Genomic DNA, 21,899 nt, shown 5'->3' with positions numbered 1-21,899 from the left:
TCCAGCGAGTATAGGCCTAAACTACTCAATCTCTCCTCATAAGACTCGAAACGTTAACTCTGTTTCTCTCTCCACAGATGCTGCCAGACCTGCTGAGTTTTTCCAGCATTTTCCGTTTTTATTTCAGATTTCCAGCAACCACAGTACTTTGCCTCTAGACCCAGCTTGTGTTTCTATATTTGTCTTGTTACCATGTTATTTTTCCTTGCGTGTTTTGTCCTTTAATCACAGATCTCTCTTTTATTTTTCCTTGAACCCTTAACCTGAAGCGTTAGCCCTTTCTCGCTCTCTCTCTGCACAGATGCCGTCTGACCTATCGTGGAATTGTAGAACCATAAAACAATTACAGCACCAACTGAGGCCATTCTGCCCATCATGACCATGCCAGCTCTCTGCAAGAGCAGCTCACCTAGTCCCACTCACCTGCCTCTTCCCCATAGCTCTGCAATTTTTTTTCTCTCCCAATAATTATCCAACTCCCTTTTGAATGTCTCGATTGAACCTACCTGCACTACATTCTCAGGCCATGCATTCAGGATGCTAACCACATGCTACGTGAAAAAGTGTCTCTTCATCTCACCACTGCTTCTTTTGTCAATCATCTTAAATCAGTGTTCTCTGTTTCTCCTTCTGCCAGTGAGAACAGTTTCTTCTGATCTACTCTGGCCAGGATTCAAACTATCAAATCTCATCTTAATCTTCTCCAAGAAAACCAGCCCCAGCTTCTCCAATTGAACCATGTCAATGAAGTTCCCCATCCATGGAGCCATTCTCCTGAATCTTTTCTGCTGTTGAGTATTTCCAGCATTTTCTGTGTTTATTTCATATTCCATATGTCTGCAGTACTTTGCTTTTGTTACATGATTACTTTTTCACAATACCGGACAGGTGTTTATCTACATACGTTACCATTTACTCCTTTCACTTCACAGCAGTGTTAAAAAGAGAAACCTTAATTTAGACAGCAGCGCTGTAAGGCAAAAGGGGTATTGATGCCTCTAGGGGCACTGAGATCACCTAAAAGATGTTGATGTGACTTCCAGAGCCTGCAATAAACACACTGCCACTAGAGGGAGAAAGCATCCATCAGTGATGCCAATCATCATACTAACTAACTCATGCTTCCTCAGACAGTGACCAGGAAATTAAGTGTAAAGTGCACACAGAATTGCCTTTTAATTGTTCTGGGGCTGTAATACATCTTTGCAACATCAGATACTTGATACCAAATGGCCTTCCTTAGTTCAGATTCTGAGAGACAAATGCCCATGAGGCACTAACAACAACTTATGTTTATGAAAGGAGCGGAGTCGGGAGTTAAAACCGCGTGAGAAAGGGTGAGACTGAGAGCGGAGTCAGGGGTTAAAGAAACGCGAGAAGAAGTGAGACTGAGATAAAAACAGTAAATTGTAGTATACATAGGAATTATTCTAAATTAAGATAATAATTAAAACAAATTAGTAAATTCTGTAGTAAACACCTTATATAAAGTATAAGGTATGTCAGTGCATCTCGGCCATGTGGAATGTGCATCTTGCGGGATGTGGGAAGTCATGTAGGCACAAACTGCCCTCTATGACTACATCTTCAGGAAGTGTCACCAGCTGCAGAATTATGAGCTCAGAGTTGCGGAGCTCAAGAGGAGGCTGGAGTCACTGTGGTGCATTCGCAATGCTGAGGATTACATGGATAGCATGGCTAGAGAGGTGGTCACACTGCATCCAAGTAGTACACAGGCAGGGAGAGAATGGGTGACTGCCATAGTATCTAAGAGAAACAACAGATAGTGCAGGAATCCCCTGAGGCTAAAAGGATATATCCACATGGATAGGAACATAGGGGTATGAGCACCGGGGTATGAGCACAGGCAGATGAGGACAGGGATATGTACACAGGGGCATGAGCACAAGCATATGAACACAGGGGCATGAGAACAGGGAGATGGGCACAGGGACCTGAACACATGGACATCAGCACAGGGACATCAGCACAGGGACATCAGCACAGGGACATCAGCACAGTGATATGAGCAGAGAGACATGAGCACAAGGACTTGAGCACAGGGACATTAGGACAGGGACATGAGGACAGGGTCATGAAGAAAGAGACATGGGCAGAGGGATATGAGAACAGGGTCATGAGCACAGGAATCTGAGGACAGGGATGTGAGCATGGGGTATGATCAGAGGGTCATAAGCAGAAGGAGATGAACACATTGATATGTGCACAGGGATGTGAGCGCAGTGATATTTCTACAGGGACATGAGCAAAGGCACAGGAGGACAGGGGGATGAGCACAGGGATATTAGCACAGGGAAATGAAAGCTGGGATATGAACACAGGGACATAAGCACACTGAAATTGGAACAGGGACATGAGCACAAGGTTATGGCCCAGGATATTGAAACAGGGATATGAGAGCAGGGATATGGGGACAGGGATATGAACAAAAGTAAATGAGCACTGGGGCTTGTGCTCAGGGAAATTTGCACAGGGATATTAGAACAGGAATATGAACACAGGAATCTGAGGACAGGGATATGAGGACAGGGACATAAGCAAAGGGATATTAGCACAGTTATATTTCCATAGGGACATGAGCACAGGTACATGAACACAGTGATATGAATTTAGGGACATGAGCACAGTGACATGAGCACAGTGACATGAGCACAGTGACATGAGCACAGTGACATGAACACAGTGACATGAACACAGTGACATGAACACAGTGACATGAGCACAGGGCCATGAGCACAGGGCCATGAGCACAGGGCCATGAGCACAGGGCCATGAGCACAGGGCCATGAGCACAGGGATATGAGCACAGGGATATGAGCACAGGGCTATGAGCACAGGGCCATGAGCACAGGGCCATGAGCACAGGGCCATGAGCACAGGGCCATGAGCACAGGGCCATGAGCACAGGGCCATGAGCACAGGGCCATGAGCACAGGGCCATGAGCACAGGGATATGAGGCCAGGGATATGAGGCCAGGGATATGAGGCCAGGGATATGAGGCCAGGGATATGAGGCCAGGGATATGAGGCCAGGGATATGAGGCCAGGGATATGAGGCCAGGGATATGAGGCCAGGGATATGAGGCCAGGGATATGAGGCCAGGGATATGAGGCCAGGGATATGAGGCCAGGGATATGAGGCCAGGGATATGAGGCCAGGGATATGAGGCCAGGGATATGAGGCCAGGATATGAGGCCAGGGATATGAGGCCAGGGATATGAGGCCAGGGATATGAGGCCAGGGATATGAGGCCAGGGATATGAGGCCAGGGATATGAGGCCAGGGATATGAGGCCAGGGATATGAGGCCAGGGATATGAGGCCAGGGATATGAGGCCAGGGATATGAGGCCAGGGATATGAGGCCAGGGATATGAGGCCAGGGATATGAGGCCAGGGATATGAGGCCAGGGATATGAGGCCAGGGATATGAGGACAGGGATATGAGGCCAGGATATGAGGCCAGGGATATGAGGACAGGGATATGAGGACAGGGATATGAGGACAGGGATATGAGGACAGGGATATGAGGACAGGGATATGAGGACAGGGATATGAGGACAGGGATATGAGGACAGGGATATGAGGACAGGGATATGAGGACAGGGATATGAGGACAGGGATATGAGGACAGGGATATGAGGACAGGGATATGAGGACAGGGATATGAGGACAGGGATATGAGGACAGGGATATGAGGACAGGGATATGAGGACAGGGATATGAGGACAGGGATATGAGGACAGGGATATGAGGACAGGGATATGAGGACAGGGATATGAGGACAGGGATATGAGGACAGGGATATGAGGACAGGGATATGAGAACAGGGATATGAGAACAGGGATATGAGGACAGGGATATGAGGACAGGGATATGAGGACAGGGATATGAGGACAGGGATATGAGGACAGGGATATGAGGACAGGGATATGAGGACAGGGATATGAGGACAGGGATATGAGGACAGGGATATGAGGACAGGGATATGAGGACATAGAGATGAGCACATCGATGTAAGCGCAGGGACATTTCCACAGTGTCATGAGAAAAGGGGCAGGAGTCCAGGGAAATGAGCTCAGGGACATGAGCACAGAGATATGAGCACAGGGACGTGAGCACAGGGACGTGAGCACAGGGACGTGAGCACAGGGACGTGAGCACAGGGACGTGAGCACAGGGACGTGAGCACAGGGACGTGAGCACAGGGACGTGAGCACAGGGACGTGAGCACAGGGACGTGAGCACAGGCAGATGAGGCCAGGCAGATGAGGCCAGGCAGATGAGGCCAGGGATATGAGGCCAGGGATATGAGGCCAGGGATATGAGGCCAGGGATATGAGGCCAGGGATATGAGGCCAGGGATATGAGGCCAGGGATATGAGGCCAGGGATATGAGGCCAGGGATATGAGGCCAGGGATATGAGGCCAGGGATATGAGGCCAGGGATATGAGGCCAGGGATATGAGGCCAGGGATATGAGGCCAGGGATATGAGGCCAGGGATATGAGGCCAGGGATATGAGGCCAGGGATATGAGGCCAGGGATATGAGGCCAGGGATATGAGGCCAGGGATATGAGGCCAGGGATATGAGGCCAGGGATATGAGGCCAGGGATATGAGGCCAGGGATATGAGGCCAGGGATATGAGGCCAGGGATATGAGGCCAGGGATATGAGGCCAGGGATATGAGGCCAGGGATATGAGGCCAGGGATATGAGGACAGGGATATGAGGCCAGGGATATGAGGCCAGGGATATGAGGCCAGGGATATGAGGACAGGGATATGAGGACAGGGATATGAGGACAGGGATATGAGGACAGGGATATGAGGACAGGGATATGAGGACAGGGATATGAGGACAGGGATATGAGGACAGGGATATGAGGACAGGGATATGAGGACAGGGATATGAGGACAGGGATATGAGGACAGGGATATGAGGACAGGGATATGAGGACAGGGATATGAGGACAGGGATATGAGGACAGGGATATGAGGACAGGGATATGAGGACAGGGATATGAGGACAGGGATATGAGGACAGGGATATGAGGACAGGGATATGAGGACAGGGATATGAGGACAGGGATATGAGGACAGGGATATGAGGACAGGGATATGAGGACAGGGATATGAGGACAGGGATATGAGGACAGGGATATGAGGACAGGGATATGAGGACAGGGATATGAGGACAGGGATATGAGGACAGGGATATGAGGACAGGGATATGAGGACAGGGATATGAGGACAGGGATATGAGGACAGGGATATGAGGACAGGGATATGAGGACAGGGATATGAGGACAGGGATATGAGGACATAGAGATGAGCACATCGATGTAAGCGCAGGGACATTTCCACAGTGTCATGAGAAAAGGGGCAGGAGTCCAGGGAAATGAGCTCAAGGACGTGAGCACAGGGACGTGAGCACAGGGACGTGAGCACAGGGACGTGAGCACAGAGACGTGAGCACAGGGACGTGAGCACAGGGACGTGAGCACAGGGACGTGAGCACAGGGACGTGAGCACAGGGACGTGAGCACAGGGACGTGAGCACAGGGACGTGAGCACAGGGACGTGAGCACAGGGACGTGAGCACAGAGATGTGAGCACAGAGATGTGAGCACAGGGACGTGAGCACAGGGACGTGAGCACAGGGACGTGAGCACAGGGACGTGAGCACAGGGACGTGAGCACAGGGACGTGAGCACAGGGACATGAGCACAGGGACATGAGCACAGGGACATGAGCACAGGGACATGAGCACAGAGATATGAGCACAGAGACATGAGCACAGAGACATGAGCACAGAGACATGAGCACAGAGATATGAGCACAGGGACGTGAGCACAGGGACGTGAGCACAGGGACGTGAGCACAGGGACGTGAGCACAGAGACGTGAGCACAGGGACGTGAGCACAGGGACGTGAGCACAGGGACGTGAGCACAGGGACGTGAGCACAGGGACGTGAGCACAGGGACGTGAGCACAGGGACGTGAGCACAGGGACGTGAGCACAGGGACGTGAGCACAGGGACATGAGCACAGAGATATGAGAACAGAGATATGAGCACAGAGATATGAGCACAGGGACATGAGCACAGGGACATGAGCACAGGGACATGAGCACAGGGACATGAGCACAGGGACATGAGCACAGGGACATGAGCACAGGGACATGAGCACAGGGACATGAGCACAGGGACATGAGCACAGGGACATGAGCACAGAGATATGAGCACAGAGATATGAGCACAGAGATATGAGCACAGAGACATGAGCACAGAGATATGAGCACAGGGACATGAGCACAGGGACATGAGCACAGAGATATGAGCACAGAGATATGAGCACAGGGACGTGAGCACAGGGACGTGAGCACAGGGACGTGAGCACAGGGACATGAGCACAGGGACATGAGCACAGGGACATGAGCACAGGGACATGAGCACAGGGACATGAGCACAGGGACATGAGCACAGGGACATGAGCACAGGGACATGAGCACAGGGACATGAGCACAGAGATATGAGCACAGAGATATGAGCACAGAGATATGAGCACAGAGATATGAGCACAGAGATATGAGCACAGAGATATGAGCACAGGGACATGAGCACAGAGATATGAGCACAGAGATATGAGCACAGGGACATGAGCACAGGGACATGAGCACAGGGACATGAGCACAGGGACATGAGCACAGAGATATGAGCACAGGGACATGAGCACAGGGACATGAGCACAGGGACATGAGCACAGGGACATGAGCACAGAAATATGAGCACAGAAATATGAGCACAGAGACGTGAGGACAGGGATGTGAGCACAAGGACGTGAGGACAGGGCCGTGAGGACAGGGACGTGAGGACAGAGCCAGGGAGATGAGCAGAGAGAGATGAGCAGAGAGAGATGAGCAGAGAGAGATGAGCACAGGGATATGAGCAGAGGGATATTAGCACAGGGACATGAGGACAGGGACATGAGGACAGAGGCAGGGATATTAGCAGAGGGATATTAGCAGAGGGATATTAGCAGAGGGATATTAGCAGAGGGATATTAGCAGAGGGATATTAGCAGAGGGACATGTGGACAGGGACATGAGCCCAGGGACATGATCACAAAGGCTTGAGCACAGGGAGATGAGCACGGGGACGTGAGCACAGGGACGTGAGGACAGGGACGTGAGGACAGGGACGTGAGGACAGGGACGTGAGGACAGGGAGATGAGCACGGGGACGTGAGGACGGGGACGTGAGGACGGGGACGTGAGGACGGGGACGTGAGGACGGGGACGTGAGGACGGGGACGTGAGGACGGGGACGTGAGGACGGGGACGTGAGGACGGGGACGTGAGGACGGGGACGTGAGGACAAGGAGATGAGGACAGGGCCGTGAGCACAGGGCTGTGAGCACAGGGCCGTGAGCACAGGGCCGTGAGCACAGGGCCGTGAGCACAGGGCCGTGAGCACAGGGACGTGAGCACAGGGACGTGAGCACAGGGACGTGAGCACAGGGACGTGAGCACAGGGACGTGAGCACAGGGACGTGAGCACAGGGACGTGAGCACAGGGACGTGAGCACAGGGAGTGAGGACACGGAGTGAGGACACGGAGTGAGGACACGGAGTGAGGACAGGGCCGTGAGCTAGGGACGTGAGCACAGGGACGTGAGGCACAGGGACGTGGGCACAGGGACGTGGGCACAGGGACGTGGGCACAGGGACGTGAGGACAAGGAGATGAGGACAGGGCCGTGAACACAGGGCCGTGAACACAGGGCCGTGAACACAGGGCCGTGAACACAGGGCCGTGAACACAGGGCCGTGAACACAGGGCCGTGAACACAGGGCCGTGAACACAGGGCCGTGAACACAGGGCCGTGAACACAGGGCCGTGAACACAGGGCCGTGAGCACAGGGACGTGAGCACAGGGACGTGAGGACACGGAGTGAGGACACGGAGTGAGGACACGGAGTGAGGACACGGACGTGAGGACACGGACGTGAGGACACGGAGTGAGGACACGGACGTGAGGACACGGACGTGAGGACACGGACGTGAGGACACGGAGTGAGGACACGGAGTGAGGACACGGAGTGAGGACACGGACGTGAGGACACGGACGTGAGGACACGGAGTGAGGACACGACGTGAGGACACGGACGTGAGGACACGGACGTGAGGACACGGACGTGAGGACACGGAGTGAGGACACTGAGTGAGGACACGGAGTGAGGACAGGGATATGAACACAGGGCCATGAAGATAGGGCCGTGGGCACAGGGACGTGGGCACAGGGACGTGGGCACAGGGACGTGGGCACAGGGACGTGGGCACAGGGATATTGGAACAGGGATATTGGAACAGGGATATTGGAACAGGGATATTGGAACAGGGATATTGGAACAGGGATATTGGAACAGGGATATTGGAACAGGGATTTGAGAACACAGGTAAATGAGCACCGGGATATGGGCACAGGGATATTAGAACAGGGATATGAGCACAGGGACATGTGATCAGGGATGTTAGGGCAGCAATATTTCCAAAGGGACATGAGCACAGGGATATGAGGACAGGGATATGAGGACAGGGATATGAGGACAGGGACATGAGCACAGGGACATGAGCACAGGGACATGAGCACAGGGACATGAGCACAGGGACATGAGCACAGGGACATGAGCAGGGAGAGGTGTGAGCAGAGGGAGATGAGCACAGGGATATGAGCAGAGAGAGATGAGCAGAGAGAGATGAGCACAGGGATATGAGCACAGGGAAATGAGCACAGGGAAATGAGCACAGGGAAATGAGCACAGGGACATGTGGACAGGGATATGAGCCCAGGGACATGATCACAAAGGCTTGAGCACAGGGACTTGAGCACAGGGATATCAGAACAGGGAAACGAGCACAAGGACATTAGCACAGGGCTATGTCACTGGGATATGAGCACAAGGAGATGAGAACAGGGGCTTGAGCACCAGGTGATGAGAACAGGGATAAAAGCAAAGGGACATGTGCAGAAGGATGTGAGCACTAGGGATGTGAGCACATGGGCGTGTGCACAGGGATATGAGCACAGTGTCAGGGAGATGAGCAGAGAGTGATGAGCAGAGGGACATGAGCAGAGGGACATGAGCAGAGGGACATGAGCAGAGGGACATGAGCAGAGGGACATGAGCACAGGGACAGGAGCACAGGGACAGGAGCACAGGGACAGGAGCACAGGGACAGGAGCACAGGGACATGAGCACAGGGACATGAGCACAGGGACATGAGCACAGGGACATGAGGACTGGGAGATGAGCACAGGTACATGACCACAGGTACATGAGGACAAGGAGATGAGGACAGGGAGATGAGGACAGGGAGATGAGGACAGGGAGATGAGGACAGGGAGATGAGGACAGGGAGATGAGGACAGGGAGATGAGGACAGGGAGATGAGGACAGGGAGATGAGGACAGGGAGATGAGGAAGGGCTGTGAGGACAGGGGCATGAAAACAGTGACGTGAGGACAGGGCGGTGAGCACAGGGACATGAGCACAGGGACATGAGCACAGGGACATGAGGACAGGGACATGAGGACAGGGACATGAGGACAGGGACATGAGGACAGGGACATGAGGACACAGGTAAATGAGCACCAGGACATGTGCTCAGGGATATGGGCACAGGGATATGGGCACAGGGATATGAACACAGGAATCTCAGGGCAGGGATATGAGCACAGGAACATGTGATCAGGGATGTTAGCGCAGCAATATTTCCAAAGGGCATGAGCACAGGGATATGAGGACAGAGATATGAGGACAGGGATATGAACAAAGGGACATGAGCACAGTGATATGAGCACAGAGGCAGGGAGATGAGCAGAGAGAGGTGTGAGCAGAGGGATATTAGCACAGGGACATGTGGACAGGGATATGAGCCCAGGGACATGATCACAAAGGCTTGAGCACAGGGACATGAGCACAGGGCTTTGTCACTGGGATATGAGCACAAGGAGATGAGAACAGGGTCTTGAGCACCAGGTGATGAGAACATGGATAAAAGCAAAGGGACATGTGCACAAGGAAGTGAGTGCTGTGGATTTGAGCACAGGCATATGTGCACAGCAGCAGGGAGATGAGCACAGCGATATGTGCACAGGGATATGAGGACAGAGATATGAGCACTGGAGGTTGACAGGATTTGGTGTGGGTTAGCACTTGAGCATGAGAGTTTTGTATGAGTTTAAACCTCAGAATGCTAGAAGATTCGAGACCAGCCAGGGTAGAATTGGAATAATCGAGCCTGGACATAGATGAGGATTTCAGCAGGAGATTATCTGTGGCAATAGCAGAGATGTGCATTGTTACAGAAGTGGAAATATGTAGTCTTAATGCTGGAGGGGATATGGGATCAGAAGTTCAGCTCAACTAAAGAAAGAAAATGCATTTTTATAGCACCTTTCACAACCTCAGGACAGTGCAATGTACTTTACCTTCGAAAATGCAGTAGTCAAGTTGCACACAGCAATGTCCCACAAAAAAGCAATGAAACAAATGACCAGTTTCACTGAGGGACGAACTTGGACAGGATATTAGGGTGAACTTCCCTCCTCTTGAAATCACCACTCTCCCACAAGAATGCCAGCACTGACCCACAGCTGACTAATAAACCTATCTCCTTTAGCCCAGGGGCAGATTGGTGGGTAGAATTTTTCACGAGCCTGCCGCTGAAGTAAATTGGACTGAGCAGGATTAACAGCTGGAGACAGGTCATAGCCATTAGGCTGCAGAATGTGATTGAAAACACACAAGAGGTTGGATTTCAAAGCTTAGGTACACTTCAATAGAAACTCCATTGCTAAAATATAGCCTGCACACCTATTACTGGCAGCTGTTTCCAAATATCTGATTGATATATGTGACCAATAATATTTGTTTTAAAATATAGCTGGCAACACGGCTCAGCACATCCAGTTTAAGAAGGATTTCACTTCTGGACCATGGGAGCTGCCTGCAAACAAGCATGAACCTTTTCATCCTTAATCGGTTGATGTCGAGTATAATCAAAACAATTTTCAGTTGCACTTGGCGTCGATTGAAGATGATAATCCGGGCCCGGAGATTAATATTTTGGTGACAATATACGGTCACAGCGTGTGCTCACAAGAGTTTGGAGATTTACATGCTTGGCAATTTAAATAAACAACTCCCCACCGCCCCACCTCCTCTCACTCTCATGACGAGGGGGTCAGCCAGAAATACAAAGTTCATGTAGGTTTATGGGACAATCCGTGCTAAAAATAAACCCATGTTTGTTCACTTATTAAACATTTTTAATAGTCTTTGTAATTTTTGTATCCGACTGTGGGTAGGAAGAGTGAGTTTGTTACAAAACGTTTCGCCACAGGGTGTCGATCCGTACAAAGCGCAGTCTTCCCACCTTCTCATGAAATGTGAACCATACCATAGGACGAAACGGCCGGGGAGAAATAGTAGATTGTTAAAAATTTTACAAACATAACTCTCTACAAAAGCGAGGTCTCGTACGCTCACACAAGCTAGGCTGTAAATAAATGGAATGTACACGGCTCTGTTTTCTCTCCACTCGGTTGGGATTGAATCTAAATGTTTCAGCAGAAATCGATTTACTGGCGCCTGCAGCATTTAGCCTAACACTACAGACTCGTTTAAAGATGAACCTGACGTTAAAGTTGGAAATTAATCTTTGCAGGGGTTAAAAAAAACACAACAGCCCTTGACAGGAAATGTGTTGGAGTTATCCGGCTGTTTCTTTCCCTCATTTATGGTGAAACTGTTGACCCGTTTTAATTGTTGGTAAACAAATTAAATTCATTTCACTGACTGCATTTGCAGGTCCATTAAATGCTGTCTCATTATCAAACTGATCATAATTCGCAATTTGGTTTGCTAGTAGCAAGGATAATAGGGAGGCCCACTTATATGAAGCCTGGGTGTGTAAGTGTGTGTTTATACGTGTGAGGTTAGCATATATGTATAGAAACAAAGATTTGCATTTATATAGCACCTCTCACGACTTCAGGGCATCTCAAGGTGCTTTACAGTCAATGAAGTATTTAAAAAGTGTAACCACACTGGTTGCATTCTGCAGCTGAGTACAGGCACACAGATTCAATGAATGCCTGATGTTCATACAGTACCTATTTAAGTATATTCATATGAACATGTATCCACACAAACTGGTTGTATAGGAGGGTGTGAAACAAAAATATTTCCACGTGATTACTTTGGTGGGCTCAATTACATGGAATTCCCTATTTTTGTTTTGCAGTCAAATCCTATCATGGGTTGTAAGAATCATAACAACCTGTGGCATTTTCGTTACAGGCTCCAGTCTGTATGGTAACACCAGTGGGACAATACATTTTCACAGGACTACTTTTCAGCATTGTGAGCTGCACTGACCTCTGGTGTGACAAATAGAGTTTCTGACACACATATATATTTATAGTACATGTGCATAGCATAATTTTAGGGTGACATTGGATAGTTCCTTGGGGATTAAATACATTGATCATAAAATCCCTTTTGCTGATGATTTTGTGCTTTTGCAAATATGCAAAATATTGCAAAATATTACAAATGTCTATGTGTGTGCGCATTTGTTTGTGTGTGATTGTGTGTGTGAGAGTGTGAGTGTCTGTGTGACAGCGTATATGTAAGTGTGTGTGTGAGAGGGTGTGAGTGTGTGAGTGCGTGTATGTAAGTGTGTGAGAGAGGGTGTGAGTGTATGTGAGTGTGCGTGGTAGAAGGCTTGTGTATGTGTATGAGATCATGTGTGTGTATTAGTGTTTGTATGTGTTGTGTGAGTGTGTGTGCGTGTGTGAGCATGCGCGCGCGTGTGTGGGTGTTTGTGTGTGTGTGTGTGGGTGTTTGAGTTTGTGTGTGTGTATAGCTATAGGAAAATAAGTAGGAGTAGATCATTCAGCCCCTCAAGCCTATTTCAGTATTCAGTTACAAAAGTCTGCTCTGTACCTCAACCCCATTTTCCCAACTTTGCTTCATATCCTTTAGTACCCATAGCTAACATAAATCTCTTAATCTCAGTCTTGAAAGTTTCCATCAATCCATCATCTACAGCTTTTCTGGGAGAGAGTTCCAGGTATCTACTGTTCTTTGTGCAAAGAAGTCTGTCCTGATTCCGCTCCTAAATGGCCTGGCTCTAATTTTAACATGATGTCCACTTGGTCTGGATTTCCCCTATCAGAGGAAATGTTTTATCTATATTTACCCATTTTGAATTTTTTTCTCTTTAAATGTCTTAATTAGGTCAACCTTCAATCTTCTATATTGAAAGGAACACAAACCAACTTGTCCTCAATATTTAACCAGTTTAGCTAATTTTGGTGAATCTGTGTTGCACCCCTTCCAAGGTTGATATGTCCTTCCTGAGGTGTGGTGTCCCAAACTGAATGCAAGACACCAAATGGAGTATGAACAAGGCTCTATATAACTGAAGCATAACATTTTTCATTTTATTACATTGATGTATCCTTGAGATTAAGGTCAGCATCCTATTAGCCTTTTTGATTACTTTTTGTACTTTGGCACTAACATTTTGAGAGTTTTGTGCATGGACATCCAAAGCTTCTTGAATCTTTTTGTTCCTCCACAGTTCCTAATTTACCACCATTACAAAAACATTCTGATTTGTTTTTCTCGGACCCAAAGTGGATGACCTCACAATTGCCCACATCTTGTCCTGTACCACAGTTTTTCCCATTCATTCATTGGGCAAGGATTTAACTCATTCAAAATCCATCAATTTGCATAGTTAGAATTTGATTCTTTCTATGACCCTTTGAAATTTCCTTTCTCAATCTGCACTCATTACTGTTGCCCCCAACTTAGTGTCACCTGTAAATTCTGGATCCCTTCATCCAAGTCATTGATACATTTAAAGTGAAGAACTAACATCCTAGCACAGGGTCGCATGCTGCCAATTATACAAATCTTACATCCCTACACTGTGTCGCATATCTCGCAACTAATTTCCCACCCATGCCACCAAGTTGCCCTCCAATTCCATATGCTTTCACCTTTGTTTATAACTTTTTGCCAACCTTCTTGTGGAACTTTATTGAATGACTTCTGCAAGTCTACATGGACAACTTCCATCGACACTCCTCAATCCATTTCCACAAAAATTAAATTAGATTGGTCAGGCGTGACAAAAACCATGCTGCCTCTCTCAGATCAGTTTAAATTTGTCCAAGTGCTCATTCACTCTGTCCCTCACATCATATTTTAGTAATTTCCCCACAATTGACACTGAGCTAACGGATCTGTAGTCAACTGGTTTACTTTCTCCACTCTTCTTACATAATGGGGAGACATTTGCAATTTTCTAACCAATGATATAATTCTCCACTCAAGAAAGATGTGTGCGCATGTATGTATTTCACTTAATATATAGTGTATCTGTGTACATGTGTGTATTTATACATGTGCAGATGTAAGTATGCATTTTTTTGTCACATTTGATCCTGAGATGAGCTTCTGACCTCATATTCATGCCATCTACCAATTTTCACTTCCACCCCTGTCTCAGCTCATTTGCTATTGAAACCCTCATCCATGCCTTTATTACCTCAAGACTCATCTATCCCAAGACACTCCTGGCTGGTCTCCCACATTCTACCATGTGTAAACTTAAGGTCATGCAAAACTCTTTTGCTTGTGTCTTCATTCACAGCAAGTCCTGTTCCCTGATCACCACCTGTGTTCGCTGACTTACATTGGCTCCTGGTTAAGCAACCTCCTGGTGAGCTGCCTTCTTGCACCGTTGCAATCCCTGTGGTGTAGGTAAACCCACAGTGCTGTTAGAGAGGGAGTTCTAGGACTTTGACCCAGCGACAGTGAAGGAATGGAGATATATTTCCAAGTCAGGATGGTGAATGGCTTGGAGGGGAAGTTCCAAGTGGTGGTGTTCCCATGTGTCTTTCTAGATGGTAGAGGTTGTGGGTGTGGAAATTGCTGTCAAAGGAGCCTTGATGAGTTCCTGCAGTGCATCTTGTGGATGGTACACACTGCTGCCACTGTGTGTCAGTGGTGGAGGGAGTGAATGGTTGTGAATTGCATTTTATTGTTTTATAGAATAATTGGAAAGACATCAAAAGAATCAATATTATCATAAGCCATAAAAACAAAAAAACTGCAGATGCTGGAAATCCAAAACAAAAACAAAAACAGAATTACCTGGAAAAACTCAGCAGGTCTGGTAGCATCGGCAGAGAAGAAAAGAGTTGACGTTTCGAGTCCTCATGACCCTTCGACAGAACTTGAGTTCGAGTCCAAGAAAGAGTTGAAATATAAGCTGGTTTAAGGTGTGTGTGTGGGGGGTGGAGAGAGAGAGAGAGAGAGAAGTGGAGTGGGGGTGTGGTTGTAGGGACAAACAAGCAGTGATAGAAGCAGATCATCAAAAGATGTCAACAACAATAGAACAAAAGAACACATAGGTGTTAAAGTTAAAGGTTGGTGATATTATCTAAATGAATGTGCTAATTAAGAATGGATGGCAGGGCACTCAAGGTATAGCTCTAGTGGGGGTGGGGAGAGCATAAAAGATTTAAAATTTTTTTTTTTAAAAATAATGGAAATAGGTGGGAAAAGGAAAATCTATATAATTTATTGGAAAAAAAAAGGAAGGGGGAAACAGAAAGGGGGTGGGGATGGGGGAGGGAGCTCACGACCTAAAGTTGTTGAATTCAATATTCATTCCGGAAGGCTGTAAAGTGCCTAGTCGGAAGATGAGGTGTTGTTCCTCCAGTTTGCGTTGGGCTTCACTGGAACAATGCAGCAAGCCAAGGACAGACTTGTGGGCAAGAGAGCAGGGTGGAGTGTTAAAATGGCAAGCGACAGGGAGGTTTGGGTCATTCTTGCGGACAGACCGCAGGTGTTCTGCAAAGCGGTCGCCCAGTTTACGTTTGGTCTCTCCAATGTAGAGGAGACCACATTGGGAGCAACGAATGCAGTAGACTAATTTGGGGGAAATGCAAGTGAAATGCTGCTTCACTTGAAAGGAGTGTTTGGGGCCTTGGACGGTGAGGAGAGAGGAAGTGAATGGGCAGGTGTTGCATCTTTTGCGTGGGCATGGGGTGGTGCCATAGGAGGGGGTTGAGGATTAGGGGGTGATGGAGGAGTGGACCAGGGTGTCCTGGAGGGAGCGATCCCTACGGAATGCCGATAGGGGGGGTGAAGGGAAGATGTGTTTGGTGGTGGCATCATGCTGGAGTTGGCGGAAATGACGGAGGATGATCCTTTGAATGCGGAGGCTGGTGGGGTGATAAGAGAGGACAAGGGGGACCCTATCATGTTTCTGGGAGGGAGGAGAAGGCATGAGGGCGGAAGCGCGGGAGATGGGCCGAACACGGTTGAGGGCCCTGTCAACGACTGTGGGTGGAAAACCTCGGTTAAGGAAGAAGGAAGACATGTCAGAGGAACAGTTTTTGAAGGTAGCATCATCGGAACAGATGCGACGGAGGCAAAGGAACTGAGAGAATGGGATGGAGTCCTTACAGGAAGCGGGGTGTGAGGAGCTGTAGTCGAGATAGCTGTGGGAGTCGGTGGGTTTGTAATGGATATTGGTGGACAGTCTATCACCAGAGTTTGAGACAGAGAGGTCAAGGAAGGGAAGGGAAGTGTCAGAGATGGACCACGTGAAAATGATGGAGGGGTGGAGATTGGAAGCAAAATTAATAAATTTTTCCAAGTCCCGACGAGAGCATGAAGCGGCACCGAAGTAATCATGGATGTACCGGAGAAAGACTTGTGGAAGGGGGCCGGAGTAGGACTGGAACAAGGAATGTTCCACATACCCCATAAAGAGACAGGCATAGCTGGGGCCCATGCGGGTACCCATAGCCACACCTTTTATTTGGAGGAAGTGAGAGGAGTTGAAGGAGAAATTGTTCAGTGTGAGAACAAGTTCAGCCAGACGGAGGAGAGTAGTGGTGGATGGGGATTGTTCAGGCCTCTGTTCGAGGAAGAAGCTAAGGGCCCTCAGACCATCCTGGTGGGGGATGGAGGTGTAGAGGGATTGGACGTCCATGGTGAAGAGGAAGCGGTTGGGGCCAGGGAACTGGAAATTGTTGATGTGAAGTAAGGTGTCAGAGGAATCACGGATGTAGGTGGGAAGGGACTGGACAAGGGGAGAGAGAAGGGAGTCAAGATAATGAGAAATGAGTTCTGTGGGGCAGGAGCAAGCTGAGACGATCGGTCTACCGGGGCAGTTCTGTTTGTGGATTTTGGGTAGGAGATAGAAGCAGGCCATCCGAGGTTGGGCGACTATCAGGTTGGAAGCTGTGGGAGGAAGATCCCCAGAGGAGATGAGGTCAGTGACAGTCCTGGAAACAATGGCTTGATGTTCAGTGGTGGGGTCATGGTCCAGGGAGAGGTAGGAGGAAGTGTCTGCGAGTTGATGCTCAGCCTCTGCGAGGTAGAGGTCAGTGCGCCAGACAACAACACCACCCTTGTCAGCGGGTTTGATGACAATGTCAGGGTTGGACCTGAGAGAATGGAGTGCAGTAAGTTCAGAGAGAGACAGGTTAGAATGGATGAGCCATGATATCATAAGCCATGTGATTTGAAACAACTTGTGAAATAATATTGAATCCACAAGTTTCCTTTTATCATCAGAAAAAGACCTCAGCAAGTCATGCAATTCTCACCAACACTGTCAAGTCAGCAATGGAAAGAAAATTTATATCTTGATACAAAGATTTATTCAGTACTCAACCAAAAACTAGGTCACAAAATCCAGTTTTATTCTGTCAAAGTTGCCTCCCATTATCCTGAATAATACTCACATCACAGACCATTCCACATCATAATACTGATCCACCTCTCATTACTAAAACACCTTGATCAAAATATCACTCAAGACCCTCTCTACAAATACTTAAAAATAATAATTTGAAATGTGAATGCCCTAACGTAAACAAAATGGGTACTAGTAGTGATGAGATGTTCTGTTCATTACACTTGTGACCCATGAATAATTATACCCATGTATAATTTACTTGCCAGCTTTCTTCTTTTAATGAACACTACATTACTCACACTCTATTAAACATCTTTAATGTATGTATATTTTTCCAAGCTTGTGTTCTTGGTATTTCAACAAACTGCATTTCAAAGTGTTGCATAATGCAATCGGAGTGGAACTATTTATAGCTATTCTGTCTGGTGAAACTGTTTGTTCTTCCTTTATTTGACATATATTATAACAATTTTATTAACTTCCCCACCCAAGGCATCGTCAGGCGATTTAATAATTTCTTAGGTTCACATGGGACACTGGAGATGGTGCAATGAGGGCAAATAAATTTTTCAAAGCAGAACAGTCACAAAACAAAGCAATACATAGAGCTGCAGAGCAAGATGCACTTTGTGCAACAATAGTCTTAGTTTCACTATATTGCAGCTCGGTAAAATTTACAACCACACATTCTTACCTTAATGCAAATGACCTTCTGAAAGGTCCTGCCAGCCTTGCAATGATAATGGGAGAAAGAAGGAGAAAAGAAGACTGACTCAAAGTGATTGAGTTGGGAGGCTGTTAAGGGCAGGAAAGAGATGTATTACATGATTGTTCATCCAAATTGGCAGCATCAATGACCAGAGTGTTTGAGAATTCTTCCTTCCCTCCCCCATTTACAATAACACAGTGTGAATCTCACAAAACAAGAAACTTGGCTCTTGTCTAATACATAGTATCAGGCACAACTGCCAGTCTGGTTCAGTTGGTAGCACTCTCACCTCTGAGTAATAGACTGTGGGTTAACCTAGAGTGACACTCCAGTGCAGTAATCAAGGCATGCGGTGCTGTCTTTTGGAGGAGATGTCAGATGGACATACAATATCCCTTGGCATTATTCTGAAGAAGAACAAGGCAGTTGTCCCAGGTGAAATAAATGCAAAAAATGCTGGAAAAACTCAGCAGGCCTGACACCATCTGTGGAGAAAGAAACAGAGTTGCTGTTCTGAGTCTGTGTGACCCTTCTTCAGCCCACAGCTCTGAAGAAGGGTCATACAGACCCTTCCCAAGTTTGAGTTTTTTCAGCATTTTCTGTTTCTGTTTTAGATTTCCAGCATCCACAGTATTTTGCTTTCATCTTAGTTGTCCCTGGTGTCCTGGCCAACATTTATCTCCCACCCAACAGCACTTACAACAAGTTTTCTAGCTACTTATTTCATTGTTGGTTGTGGGATCTTGCTGTGCGCAAATTGGCTGCCACGTTTCCTACATTGTTTCAGTGATTACACTTCAAAAATACTTCATTGGCTGTAAAGGGCATTGGGATGTTTCAGAATACCAACCATACCATTGTCTCTCTACCTGGACAGGTTGATTGTATGTTCAACGTTTCACCTGATGCACAATCTTTCAATCATATTTACCGCATAAAGAGTCCTGGCAAAAGTGGGGTTCTGGTGTTTAAGCATTTTTAAATTTATTTGTTCTAATGCATTCACAAAGCTAAAGGGCCTTAGCTAATTGTGGTCTTGAGTTATTAGCTCGGATAAACAGGAATTTCTGATGTTTCTGTTTGTGACGAGCAAGGACATTTCTAGATGTAATTGCGTGATTCGCATGTTTGTGTAAAACGAACATTACCAGCCAGCCTGGATGAAACCTAGTCATGAATATGATGCTGTTAGCGCAGGAGCAGAACTTGCTGAAAGCCGTGGGTGAACTAACATATGTAGAATAAAGCCATCCTTTAAAGCACTGCAGTTTAGAGCTGGAAGTAAATGGGCAATTGTGTAAATTATACGCCTCTTCCAGTGCATGTTTGTGTGTATAGATAGAACCCGCTAGTCGCCCGCAAAAGGATGATCCGAATCATAAGACGAATCATAAGACGAAATGGGTCCAACTTTATTAATTGCGGGTGTTGATGCTCTGCCCCTGCTGCAGATTCCGCAGTGTTTCATTCTGTAGACTTGCGTGTAGCTTAATATAGCCCTTAGGGATTTAATTAAATAAGAGTGGATGCTGCCAAGAGGAGGTAGCTATGATACCAGGGGCTACAGTCCATCCCACACCCCCGGCACAGCCTCTAATGAGACACCAGGAAGCTGGTTCATCCCTTGCAGCTCCAACTATTACAAACAGCGGCATTTGGAGAGAGGAGCACACGCGGGGACAGGCGAGAGAGCTCAGCTGTGCAAATCCTCTCCAAAGGGCATCAGCTCCTGAACAGCACATTCTGAATGGATTGCCAGTTACATTAATAGATTACACTAAGGATTTGCATTTCCGAAAAGGAGAGGGACAACATCTGTATATATTGAGCTCAAACTTCCCTTCTGGCACAAAGGAGTCATCATTGGATGCATCAGTTTGCGTCGGGTGTCCATTCGCTGTAAAAGTGCCTTGTCAGTGAGGTGAGTTAATGTTTTCTTTTGAGAGACGTTAAAAGGAAAGGACTAGTGATTGACAATTTAAATGTAACAATGGAATATTACAGATTTATTGCATGATACAAATTCAACACTGAGTTACATTGCAGCCTTAAGGCAGACGCAATGATATTCTACAAATTTTAACATGTCGACATCAAAGACAGAGATCAGTCCTCTCTATACCCCTCACTGCTACCTAATTAAATGCATACGTCTCAAATTATGATTGAGTTACCACCATCTGATAACCAACCCAGCCTCCCTGATAACATCATCTATTTGAAACCAGCACTACTGGAAAATTTACACCAAATAAAGATGTGAACGATCGCCTCTCTCGCTCTATGTTCGGATATGATCCGTGGTTTTATTGAGAGATTTCAATATTTCTTGAGTTAAAAATGGGGATCGGATCGAGAGGGAGGGGTTGAGGTAAGTAAGTGACTGGCCGGAAATCAGGATTCTGTATTGTTCTGTACACGGATATTACGGTTAGTCTTCATCAGCCTTTGTGACAACAGTTCCCAAATAAAATCAGCTACAAATTCTGGTTAACAAGCTTTAAACCAGTCAAGCGGGCTGAATAATGCAAAAAAAAAAATCTCAGCATTGCTTAATATTACACAAGTAAAATAAAATATTTAAAATGGTTCCTGTTGTGATGGAGTGCATGTATTGGCCAGAAGCCGGGTCTTCTAAGCGAGGGTAGTGAAACTGACCGACTGTCGACTGCTGACTGGACATTGTGTGTGAGAAACTGATCAGAAATTGATAAGCACAGAAAAGGATTGAGGTTTCCCAAATGTGAGCACCAGCCTTATTGTTAACCGGTAAGCGGAAGTTGACACAAGAAATCAGTTGAAATTGCGCCTTGTAGAGATGTCCTTGTTTAGTTATTTTCAATACCTCATTGTGAAATATGTGCAGGATATATAAATTTATATAGAAAGAGTATATATACATACATAGAGAGAGAAAGTATAGATATATATATAGATATATATACACACATATATAGAGGTAGAATATATATATATATATACATACACACATATATATAGAGAGAAATCAATGCAGTGTAATCCGGGCAGAACAAGTGGCTGTGTTTCTTCGTGGACGTGGTTTTGCTGGAACTGGTTGTATCAGAGAGAGATGGAGATTGGAGAGGGAGGGATCTGGGAACGGTTAGCTTGTGAATAGTGCAGAAGTGAAAGTGAGGAGAGTGCTGACGATCTGCACCCGCTTGTTGATGCTTGTTGTGAGTGAGCTGCAGCTGCAGACTCGTCTCGACGATGCGGAAATAATGTTGGTGCATTCAAATGGAAAAGCAAACGATGAGGGAGAAAGGGAGAGCGGGCGATCGGCTACTTTGACTCTTTTGCTATCTTCTCATCCGGTTTAGTTTGCTTTGCCATGAAGTGTTCTC

The 21,899-nt window shown here is 47.2% G+C and overlaps 1 protein-coding gene across 3 annotated transcripts in view; it reads left to right on the top strand.

The window, feature by feature from the left end:
- The window catches only part of LOC121288704 (guanine nucleotide-binding protein G(I)/G(S)/G(O) subunit gamma-13), a 46,258-nt gene that overhangs the window by 9,596 nt on the left and 14,763 nt on the right, over window positions 1-21,899 (top strand). The window contains exon 1 of one of the 3 annotated variants that reach the window (XM_041207449.1): window positions 20,170-20,455. The exons of 1 other annotated variant lie outside the window; for it this stretch is intronic. The gene's annotated coding sequence lies outside the window, so the exon portion shown is untranslated. Of the gene's footprint in view, window positions 1-20,169; window positions 20,456-21,136; window positions 21,304-21,899 lie in introns of those variants that run through there. One more of the 3 variants, XM_041207450.1, reaches the window with a different exon arrangement.

The sequence above is a fragment of the Carcharodon carcharias genome, chromosome 15 (genome assembly GCF_017639515.1).
Source record: "Carcharodon carcharias isolate sCarCar2 chromosome 15, sCarCar2.pri, whole genome shotgun sequence".
Lineage (NCBI taxonomy): Eukaryota > Metazoa > Chordata > Chondrichthyes > Lamniformes > Lamnidae > Carcharodon > Carcharodon carcharias.
This window is presented reverse-complemented; position numbering and strand designations above follow the sequence as displayed.